This window comes from Anabas testudineus, chromosome 5, assembly GCF_900324465.2.
Source record: "Anabas testudineus chromosome 5, fAnaTes1.2, whole genome shotgun sequence".
Lineage (NCBI taxonomy): Eukaryota > Metazoa > Chordata > Actinopteri > Anabantiformes > Anabantidae > Anabas > Anabas testudineus.
In genome coordinates, this window is record NC_046614.1 from 18,880,915 (window position 1) to 18,891,862 (window position 10,948).

Consider the following 10,948-nt stretch of genomic DNA (forward strand, 5'->3'; position numbering starts at 1 on the left):
TCAACCTAACTGTGAAACTGTGTGCACTGTGTGGCTTCCCAAAATCTCACCCTGCTTGACTGTTTCACCCTAAACATCATGGTAACAGCTGTGCACTGCTAATGTTTTTTTTATGATTTATCACCCTACTGTTGAGACTAATAGGTAGAACGTGAAGAACGTCTAATGTGTTCTTGTGTATGTATTTCAAAAAAACAAAACAAAACAAACAAAACAAAAATATATGCAATGCATTATATTTATTTACATAGATCTGGTCACTAGACTTCATCTGGGCTACATCACATGTTGTCCTTCGCTTGACAGTGAAGTAAAAAACTATTGGCTTGATTAATTCAACCTTAAATCCACTCTTGTGCCGCATCGACTGAAGGTGAACATTTATGAAACGAGGGTTACTGATTAAACACTCACAAACTCTTTATGGGGAGAACTCACATTGTCCCAAATGACAACACACTCAGGATTCTCAAAGCACCCACTCAGGATGTCTCTGAGCGGGTACATAGAGCTCTCTTGTCCAAGCAAAATATCACAAGCATCATCTAGAAACATTAGAAGTTTTGTGTATGTATGGCCCTAATGTAACGTACCAACACTGCAGCTGTTTATGTCCACGCATGGGAGTCACACTATAGTGTAAACCACATTTTAAGGTTTAACGTTTAATGTGATGGCAATTTTTACACTCTTCTATCGGCTATCGAGGCTCACTCTTTAAATACAATAAAACACGAGTCTGCCTTTTCGTGTATAGACAACAATGGAGAAATGATTGTTTTGTGTGGCCCCTTCCTTCCACCACCCTGTAATCTGGGCTAACCAGGGTGTCTGGTGTTGTGGGGGAGTAGGCAGGGAGGAGTGATGTTGACAAGGAACATCAAAGCAAGGAGAGGAGGGAGGGAATATGGGTGAGGAGAGGAGGAGGGAGGGGAAACAGAGATTAGGTTGATGGAGGAGAGAAAGTTTAGGTCAGGAGCAGGGCTGCATGGAAATCATGACAAGAAAACAACAGGTCTGAGCTAATTGTCGTGTTTTCAGACCTTATCAGACTGCGACATGTAGACGTTACCGTCTGCACGATGGGAATCTTCACTGGGAGGCATTACTGCATTTCAGATAAATAAAGATAAACTGCTGCCAAATACAATATTAGAACTTAACAATGATCCAAGTTGATTGTAATCATTTGGAGGACTTTAAAATGTTCTGAGTCGATAGCTTTATCACAAATTCCATCTGAGATCCAGTGGGTAGTCCAGTCTGTCAGTCACAGAGACAGTCGAGCTTTTCTCAGGCCGCCAAACCCTTCAATCGCACATAATGATTTCCATTTGCTAGCTGCAGGCAGAGGAATTTTTTTTGTCCCAACACAAAATATTTCTCAAGACTGAACCAGAAATAACTTACACCCTCAATTTAATGATTACTGGTTGCAAGCTGTCTTTATTCTTCTCCGAACCAGTAAACAAGATGTTTGAAGCTGAGTTATATCCTAAAATACAATGATGTGCAGTTGGTGAAGCAATCGGACAATTTTATTTTGTACCACAAATAGGATTAGGAAATACAGGCAGAATTCAGACAGAGCTCGGTGCAGCCACAGACACCAGAGGAAGAGAAGAAGAAAGAAGATAATGGAAACGAAAAGAGAGGAGAAGAAGAAAGGAAAGAGCAAGAGGAAATGTGAATCAATCATAACGAGGGCAGGAGATGAGAGTAGAAGAGGAAAGCATAGATGAGATGAAATGGGGAAGAGGATTGGATAGGGTAGAGGAAGACAAAAAGCAAGAAAGCAAAGGAAGTGCGAAGGAGTGCTGGATGTAAATCATGTTGAGATATTTCTGTTTCACACCCTGTTGCAGCTGAAACCGTCCGCAGCCGAACATCTGCTCTGTTCAGCCTTCCCACCTCTCTCCTCTTCTCATCAGCTGAACTCTCTGACAAGCCATTTGACTCGCCCTCCCACGAAAAGTTTTTATCCTCGTCTCGCATACATTAGATTTCTGACTTATGATGAGGATAGAGGTGAGAAAGAGGAGGCCCGTAGGGGCCCCGAATGTGAAGAGGAGGTTATAAACATATGAGATTCTCTGTGAGAAGGGGCTGCCCTGCAGAAATGAGCGCACTGGATTGTCACATATTTCTCCAAACATAACAGCGTCTGGCTGTAATATGTGGTTATTATGGATTGTAGCTTTGCTGATTCAGTGATGAGCTCATGCTCTTCTGGCAGCACATTATCTTCGTGATGACCTTAAGAGCATCTCAGGTTCTTGTTTTTCTGGACACATGAAGCGCAAAAAAAAAAAAAAAAGAGAAATTGTCAATCCAGTGAAAACATCTCTGAAAGCACCTTCTAGAAAAACACTGTCCTTTGAGGAACATTATGTGATTATAGTCAGCTTAACTGTTTTTGGCTGTTTAGATCTATCTGACCCGTATGAAGAATATAAATATTCCTGCTGTGTGGCAAATTCAAAAGATCCTTACTGGAGTCTTGTCAAACTGTCTGATATCTGTTTTTAAGAATGAGTGGAAATAAATAGAAAATCTTAGTATAAATGATGAAAAGCTACAAAAAAGAAGAGAACAGAAAGCTTTTTACACTGTCTGAGATTTGAGTATGACTGGGTTGCAATGGAAAGACACTCATTTGGCATAATTAGCTACCTGAAAACAGAAATGTCTTCAATGAAACTTACAGGTATTCGTGACAAGCTCGACACCTGCCACTCAAAACAGGCAGAGGAGTAAAAATAACAACTTTATTATTATTTAAAAGTACAAAACTGTCACATGATATTTGGTGGGGTAGAGCTATAAAGAAGCATAAAGGAGAAAAAATCAAGTAAAGTATTTGTAAGTAACTTAAAATTCTACTTAAGTAATGTATTTGAGTAACAGTACTCACATTAAACAATGTGAAGTCTGTTACTCTTTTACGTTTACTTGCAGCACCTTCTTCTGCAGTGGTTTAATGATGTCAAGACAATTACAATGAGACTCACTGAAGATGTCTGACAGCTTTCTAATAGATTTTGTCAGTCAGGTTGTATTTCAGTTTATGCTTCTCTAGTTTCTGTTTCTGTCCACCTTATACTTATTCCCTGTGTGATGTCGACCTTCTCTTCAGTTTCCAGTCTCCAGCACCTTCCTAATCAGCCCTGCAGTTGCTCTTTGTCTCTTCCCAGCCTACGGCTCCTGCCGCCCTGTCAGGCATGTCGTCCAATAATAGGTCGTCCAGGTAGCTCAGCCATGTGGAATTTGACATTGTGTCCTGTGGCATGTTAGTGGGAGAGTGTGAGCGGATGGGATGCAGCCAGTGTCAGGGGTTTTCAGAGTGAGCGGATAGCAGTCACACAGTCTTCAAGGAGTTTTATAAGAGAAAAACACCAACACTGTTGGAAAAGACCAAACGCAGCGATTTATATGATAGATATATGATAAAATGTCAATCTCTAGTCAGTATTTAATGACTACAGGCTGTGTGTTCTCTTGGTCTGTTAAAATTCCCAAACTGGAAAAAAATCATACTCCTATTAAACTATAGAAAGTACTGTATGCTTCAACCAATGAATCAAATTAAATATTTCACTATATAGTTTTCTGATCAGCAGCTGTTTCTATCAGAGCTGAAAACGATAATTAAACCAGTTTGATGCTACTTAAAGGGGACATTAAAGGACAGTAGTAGTTAAGAGGTACAACTGAATCCATATCATAACACGCTACTGTGTTTGCCTTTTTATTTTTTAGATTTTCTCTGGCAACATCTCAACCAGCTGCAGTTTATCTGTTGTCAGCAGTAACTACTTTAAGATCCTGCATGTGTGTTTTCTTAAATCTCCCTGATCAGATTGTTTTCTTTTATCCCTCAGAGATAAACATCTCTTCTAATAAATCCTGTGTACTAACATGTGTATATTGTTTCAAAGAGGTGAAATTATACAATGTACAGATGAGTTGATAACAGCATGCTGCACATACGGTGGAATTTCATGGTTTTCTGAATTAATTTGTCATAAAATGTGATCTGATGATTTGGTAGATGGTAGTAGTATTATCAAATACAGTGCGCCTAAAATAACAACACAAAACATTCTGATCTTCTATGTCTTTATTGAGAACAACCATAAGAACCTCACAGTAATAGTGGAAAAAGTATGTGAACGCTGACCTGAAAAAAGCTAATAGGAGTCAGGTGTTAGTATAAGTTAAGAAACATATTTGAGATCATGACAGAGCTAAAGCAGTTCTGCAGGAAGAATGGGCTAAAATTCCTCCTGAACAATGTGCAGGTCTGATCCACAGCTACAGGAAGCGCCTGGTTGAGGTTACTGCTGCCAAGGGGGGTTAAAGCAGTTATTAATTCCAAGTGATCACAATTTTTTGGCGCTATTATTTTAGGCACATTATAGTTGTTAATACTCTTGACTTAGATGTAGATCAGATCACAGATTACAGATTACAGATAAATTAATGCAGAAAATCATGAAATTCCAAAAGGTTCACATACCTTTTCTTGCCACTTGTACATAAAGCACACGCTGTACAGTACATACTTCAGCCTCCTACACTTCTCCTCATTCGCCCTCCCATCACTCTTCTTCTTCCTTGGGGGACCCTATGGCTGATGGCTGTAGACGTAGAGGCAGATTGATTCACGAGCGGCGCAGAAGGAATGCGTCTCAGCACCACATGTCCTTTCCGTTACATGCTTCACACATGCACTCACACACACAGAGACAGGTGCAGGAGAGTATGTGGCACTGAAGGAGGCCCTTGTTAACGTTGGCACCAAACTCTCAGCTGTGCCCTGTCGCCCTGCTGGAAGCCGCGTGGTCACATGTTGATATATGCGCTGCTGTATGGGAACAGACATGCCATCATCTGAAGTCTTCATGGAGCAAAAGTGCAGGAGTGAGCGCAGACAAACTGTGCATTCTGTCAACAAGTGTCAGGTACTGACAATAATATGTCACCATATTCCAAATATACAGTGAAATAATTGTCTAAATATACAGGTGTTCACCCAAAAGGACTGAGACAGATCTCAATGTAATCTTAATGTAAATTATGTAAAGTAGAAGAAATATGAATTATCTAAACTAATGACTGACACTGTCTCTGGGAAGATATTTCACCACTCAATTCTTTTTTTTTTTTTTTGTGAGCACCGCAAAACACACAGCCAACAATTTTCATCGAAACTACGCCAAATGACATCTCACTTTTTTTCAATTTGCTGGCAACTTGGCTCTGGGACTGAGAACTTCATTTATTAAACTGAAATGTTTCAGCTAAAGGTTGGACTACCATGAGAGTCATGATTCCCAAACAATGAAGACTTCCTTTTATCCTAGCACCACTAATATTAGTGGTTTGAGTGAAATAAGTGGAAAAACATGTTGTTGATTAAGTTTAAATCAGGCTTTCATATTCCCCTAAGGAGAAAATTGCAGTAACTTTGGTGATCTCTTGCATTTGGCAGCACCATCGATAGTTTTCTGTACAAGTTTCTGCAAAACAAATGCATCATCCTCAGTTGTACTCTGTGCTCAGTGTTAATTTTTATGCTGTCTGCACCACAAATGCAATTTCATTCGCTATGAAATTACACAAATGGAACCTGTTGAATCAAGCGACAGCAGAAATCTGCAGTGCACACATAACATATCAAGTATGAGAAATATGTTGAAACAATAATATTAATACTTTATTCTTAGTTCTAAAAACATCCACATATTTTTAAAGATATGAGTGGTTATGAAATGTTTAATAAACCTGGGAATTAAGGGATCTTGGCAAGCGTCGGGGACAACCACCGAGCACCAGCTTTAACAGATGGTAAATAATAAAAACCACCGAACTGAAGGCATGAAGAGGTTATGAACATTTCAGCTGACGGTAATTAACCCAATTACCAAAATGACAAATATCTGCAGACAAATACCTACCTAACACATGTGGGTGTGTATATTTCTATGTCTTGGTCTCTCGGGAAGGAAAAGGTTTAGTTGGTGACAATGAGATGAATGAGCTCATCCGTCACAGCCTGAGACAGCTGTGTCCTTTGAGAGCAGTGGCGTTAATAGATGCATAAAAATGTTCACACTTTCATTAATATCACCTGGACATATTGGCGGACTGTTTCTGTCTGTGTAGCATGTGGAACTGGGTCGGGTTGGAGCTTGTTAGGATCTGTGTCAAACAGTTCAGTTGTTGCAAATGTGTGTGTGTGTGCGTGCATTTGGCAGTGTGTATTTTACTCTCTGAACCTCTGTATCTGCGTCAGTCTGTGTGTTTTTTGTGTTTGGTGTCAGCACATGCAAACATTTATGTGTAACCAGAGGAATGCAGTGGTGCCACACTTGGAGGTCTGCCTTACTGTCCATGTTAGGAATGTGTGTGTGTGTTTGTGCAAGAGAGTCGATGGTTTTCAGTGATGATAAGTTGTATCCATAAAACTTCTCTGAATGCAGTGTAAGTTTATGTGATGTTCTTTATTCAGGCAAATATAACAATTATGTTTAAATAGACATGCAATTTGTTGGCAGTCATTTGAACCCATAACTAGTTATATTTCACAAGTGACAGTTAACAGTTACACAGCACAAAGCAAATGTTCTGTTCCCATTGTTACATACATTTTAATAATATTAATATTAATTCAGTTTAACTAGCTACTAAGTGCCTTCAAGGTCTGAATTCGCAGGTTGTGTAAAAGACGTTATAATGCAACTTTTTTAACAACCCTGGAGGTAAAATTATTCAAGTTACAGTTAATGTCATTATACGTATTTTTATATAAAAAAAGACATAAGGATCTGCCTTGTCCAGTGACTGCCTTTGGGTCAGGAGGTTGAGTTGTAACTTGGAAGTTATTGTGCATTAAATTGTGTGTGTCAAAAACTCAGCATTCTAGAAACAGCACATTTGAGATGTTCTGTTATATGATTTTAACAGATGGCTGGCAGCCAATCATCCAGTAAGTGTTTTTGGTGGCCGTGGTATAAATACAGATTGTAAACTCACCCCACCCAGTGTCACATTCAAACTGGCTTCTGGGAAATGTATGAAAACATTCTTTCTATCTGACAAACTAATCAGCCACAAGTTTTTCTTTTCAGAATTCCCACTGAACGAAAGCATGAAAAGAGCTTTTGCTGTATTATAACTTTTGGACAGTAAAATCAAAGTTCCACAGTTGTTTTGTTTATCACACTGTTATTTCTAAATGTTAAGCAGTTTCTAATCGTCTCCATCAAATGAGTCTTCCCTGAGGAAAAACTCTCTCAGACAGTTTCAAGTGCCGCTCAACATTAGGGACCAAACTGTGAGCCTATACATTCCTGGGCCTGTGTGCCGGTTGCTGTCTGCAGCTGTGAGGCTGCTAGCTGGTTGATTAATGAACCAATAGTGTCACAGCTAAGTGATGAATGGACCAATAGAGGATGATAGGAAACAGTATAGGCAGCGGATGAGGAACTTGTGGTGTCAGTGAAGCCTGAAACACAAATATAAAAGCAAGACGTTAAAATTAGGGAGAGATCAAGAAAGACGGAAGAGACGGGCAGATTGAAAGAGAGAGAGTGTCCCTAGTGATAAGTGTGTGTAGGTGGAAGAAAGAGTGGGAAAGAGAAACGTGACAAAGTGTTAGGAAGGAGTGGAGAGCTCACAAAGGCAGGGAGGATTTCTGAGCAGGGAGAAAAGTGATGAGAGTGAGTGTAAAGAAACAGACAGCAACACTGACGCTAATTGATGCTAAAGGACAGTTGAAGCTGATGGAAGTGACCTTTTGTAGTGCAGTCATAAAATGACCTTTCACCTGACGTTAGAGACAAAGGTAGAGAGATGAACATCCTACATGTTTTGACAGTCCATTGAGTGGATGAGACGTCATTTGGTGCCATATACTGCAGGATAAGTGCAAACTTTGACCTGCCGATGCTGAATAAAAAGTCAGTGGATCTCTATCATCAGAAAGATTCATCCTCTGTAGACAGGGGACCAGGGTTGCCTACCCCCTGTCTTTGGAAATTGGGAGGAACCCAGAGTTCTGGTAGAAAACTCATGGAGACATATAAAGAACATGCAAACTCCACACAGGAAGGCATCCTTCACGCTGTGAGGCGACAGTGCTAACCACTACACCACCATGCCACACCAGCCAACATCACATTCCTAGCTATGCCACTAACAATGGGGAAAAGACAAAACAAGAAATAAGAAAGGAGGGAGGGGTGATGATTTTATGCATTGAGCAGATTTCTTGTGGCATTCACTGAGGTTTGTGTGAGTGTGTGTATAGAAATCCACCCATGCCATGATCCCACCGAGCATTTTGGAAATAATAGAATGAAATAAAAGCAGACAAATGTGCCTGGCAACCCTGGATACAGATTATCACAAACATCCTGGGCTCCAAACTTTCAGAAACAAACCTACCAAAGGCAAAGAAAAGTGTGAGGTGACTCCATGAAAACCTCTTTTGAATTGACTGTAAGCTGAGATTTGATCCTGAGCTCATCCCAACATCAAAACTGTGGAAAACACGGGGATCATATTTTCAGATCTCTTGGCAATGTGTGCACAGGTTTTCATGCGTATCAAAACTGTCCCCTTGCAGTTCTTGCTGGCAAGTCAGAACTGAGCTTGCGGGCGTAATTTCTCCTGCCAAGGCAACTGAAATCAGTAATAGCTACAGGGAGCAACTTCATGCCACAAAGAGCTCTATAACCCGTGGCAACTTGGCAGGCAACTTGTAAGGCAGTCATGCCGGTTGGGCTCCAAACAGCTCTGTCAACACAGCGCAGCACTTCATAACAAAGGAAGACTGATTACAGTTTGGGGGCGTGAGCACACCTGTGCATCCTCTGATATCAAAAAGAATCGCTTATTTCTTTTGACAAGCTGCTCACTGTATTCTCTCCAGTCTGTGAGAATCAGTAAGATCAGTCAAGCACAAAGGAAACTGAATGGATTGTTCGTACATGTTGCTGAGTGATCTTCCTGTTGTTTGAAGTTAGTTAATGATAGAAAACTTGTGGGCCGGTTTCCACCACGTGCAGTAAGTCTGACCATCGAGCAGAAAAGATCTGTGTGCAGAGACAGGAAGGGGAAAAGACAGGACGAAGAATCAGGGGGTCAAAGGCAAAGACAAGAAATAGGAGCGCAGAGAGTGACAGTTAAAGGTGTCGATTGAATGGAGTTTAAAAGTATTAACATTGGTATTATGCAGTAAAGTAGAAGTACAGGATAAAGTTGAGGTAAATGGAAAAATACAGTACAGAGTACAAGTGAATCAATATTTATTCAGACACAATACTTGGGGTAGTTACTTTCCACCACAGTTTATATTGGATTTGAGTTACTGTATAGGGCTGTGATTTGTGATCAAACCAGTGTAGACTGATGAGGCTCCAGTCTTTATTAAGGAATCTGCATCTTGTTTTTGGAAGCTGTCTTCATGATGATTACATACTTACCATGACATTTTTACCAGAAAGATGAAAAAAAGAATTCCGGTGTTATTTTAACTATTAGTCAATCTGCCTTTGTCCAGTTCTTCACCGAGTCAGAAGGTCAGATCCTCACAGCGTCCTTTTTAAATATTATATATTTTAAATTAGATATTTTGCAGACCGAGGTTGACATGAATTCATGCCTCCTTATTGTTTCAATCATTTTTTAATAGGTGATGCAGCTAATTTGTTTTTACATTATTTTCATATGTTTGGCAGCTGATTTAACATTAATGAGACAATTTCTACAGGTAGACCACATTATTCTCTGTGGATGTCAGATGACTGACAGTCAAAACACTGGAAATAAGAAAACAGAACCTCAGAGAAAAGCATCATCTCACTGTAATGGGCCATTTAGCAGCAAATGGCTCTAATATCTTCATCTGTGCTAACAGTATGCCACTCGTTGTTTGAAAGAGAGAGGTAACCTGGACCATTAGTGGGGAAAAAAGAAAAACAAAACACCACTATTATCCAACTTCTCCCCGGGGTTGCCATGCTCCTGTCACTGTAATGAGATGAAAACAAACAGTAACTGTAGCTCTGTGTGTGTGTGTGTGTGTGTGTGTGTCTGTGCAGACATAGTATATCCCTGTGTGTATCTGCAGTGCTCTCGAGTCTGGTATCAATGGCAGCCACTAAGAGAGTGTGAGTCAGTGTGTTTACTGTTTTCACAGATGGAGCTCTGACACTGTCTGGATAACTGAGATAAATGACTCGCACTGCGGCTCAGCAGATGGGAAAAACAACAGCCAGATACACACACACACACACACACACACACACACACACACACACACACACACACACACACACACACACACACACACACACACACACACATACACACACCCACTCACCACACATGCAGATATACTGTACTGTATGTGCTTGTGCATACCTTTGTGTCTATGATCATATGATGCACATGTGTGTCTGCGTGCACACAAATGCAAACACACTTGCAGAGAAAATGAATAAAACTTGAATAAATAATAAAATAAAAATAAAAATAAATCAGTCTTTTTGGGAGCAAATTAACTCTTATTTGGCTCAGATACTAGATCAACATTCACCTCAGTCAAACGCACTGTGTTGTGTTAGAAACGAAACACTTTATTAACTGATATATTTTTCTCCTAATCTCAGCAGAGCAGAAAACCGCAGTAAGGAGTAGCTACTCATTAGGAGGATAACTCATCTGTAATCAATCAACAGCTGCAGTTACTTTCATGAGGTTTTGACAAAAACGTAACACTGTGCCACTGAGGTCTTCCCATATGTAATGAATTTTACACTAAAGTGTAGGGCCATAAGTAAGATTTTTGGCCATCATCCATCAATCTGTCCATTAATGACTACCAGAGGTTAATGGTGTTCTGCGGGGATCACCACAGCAGGTGTGTTACAATCTGCTG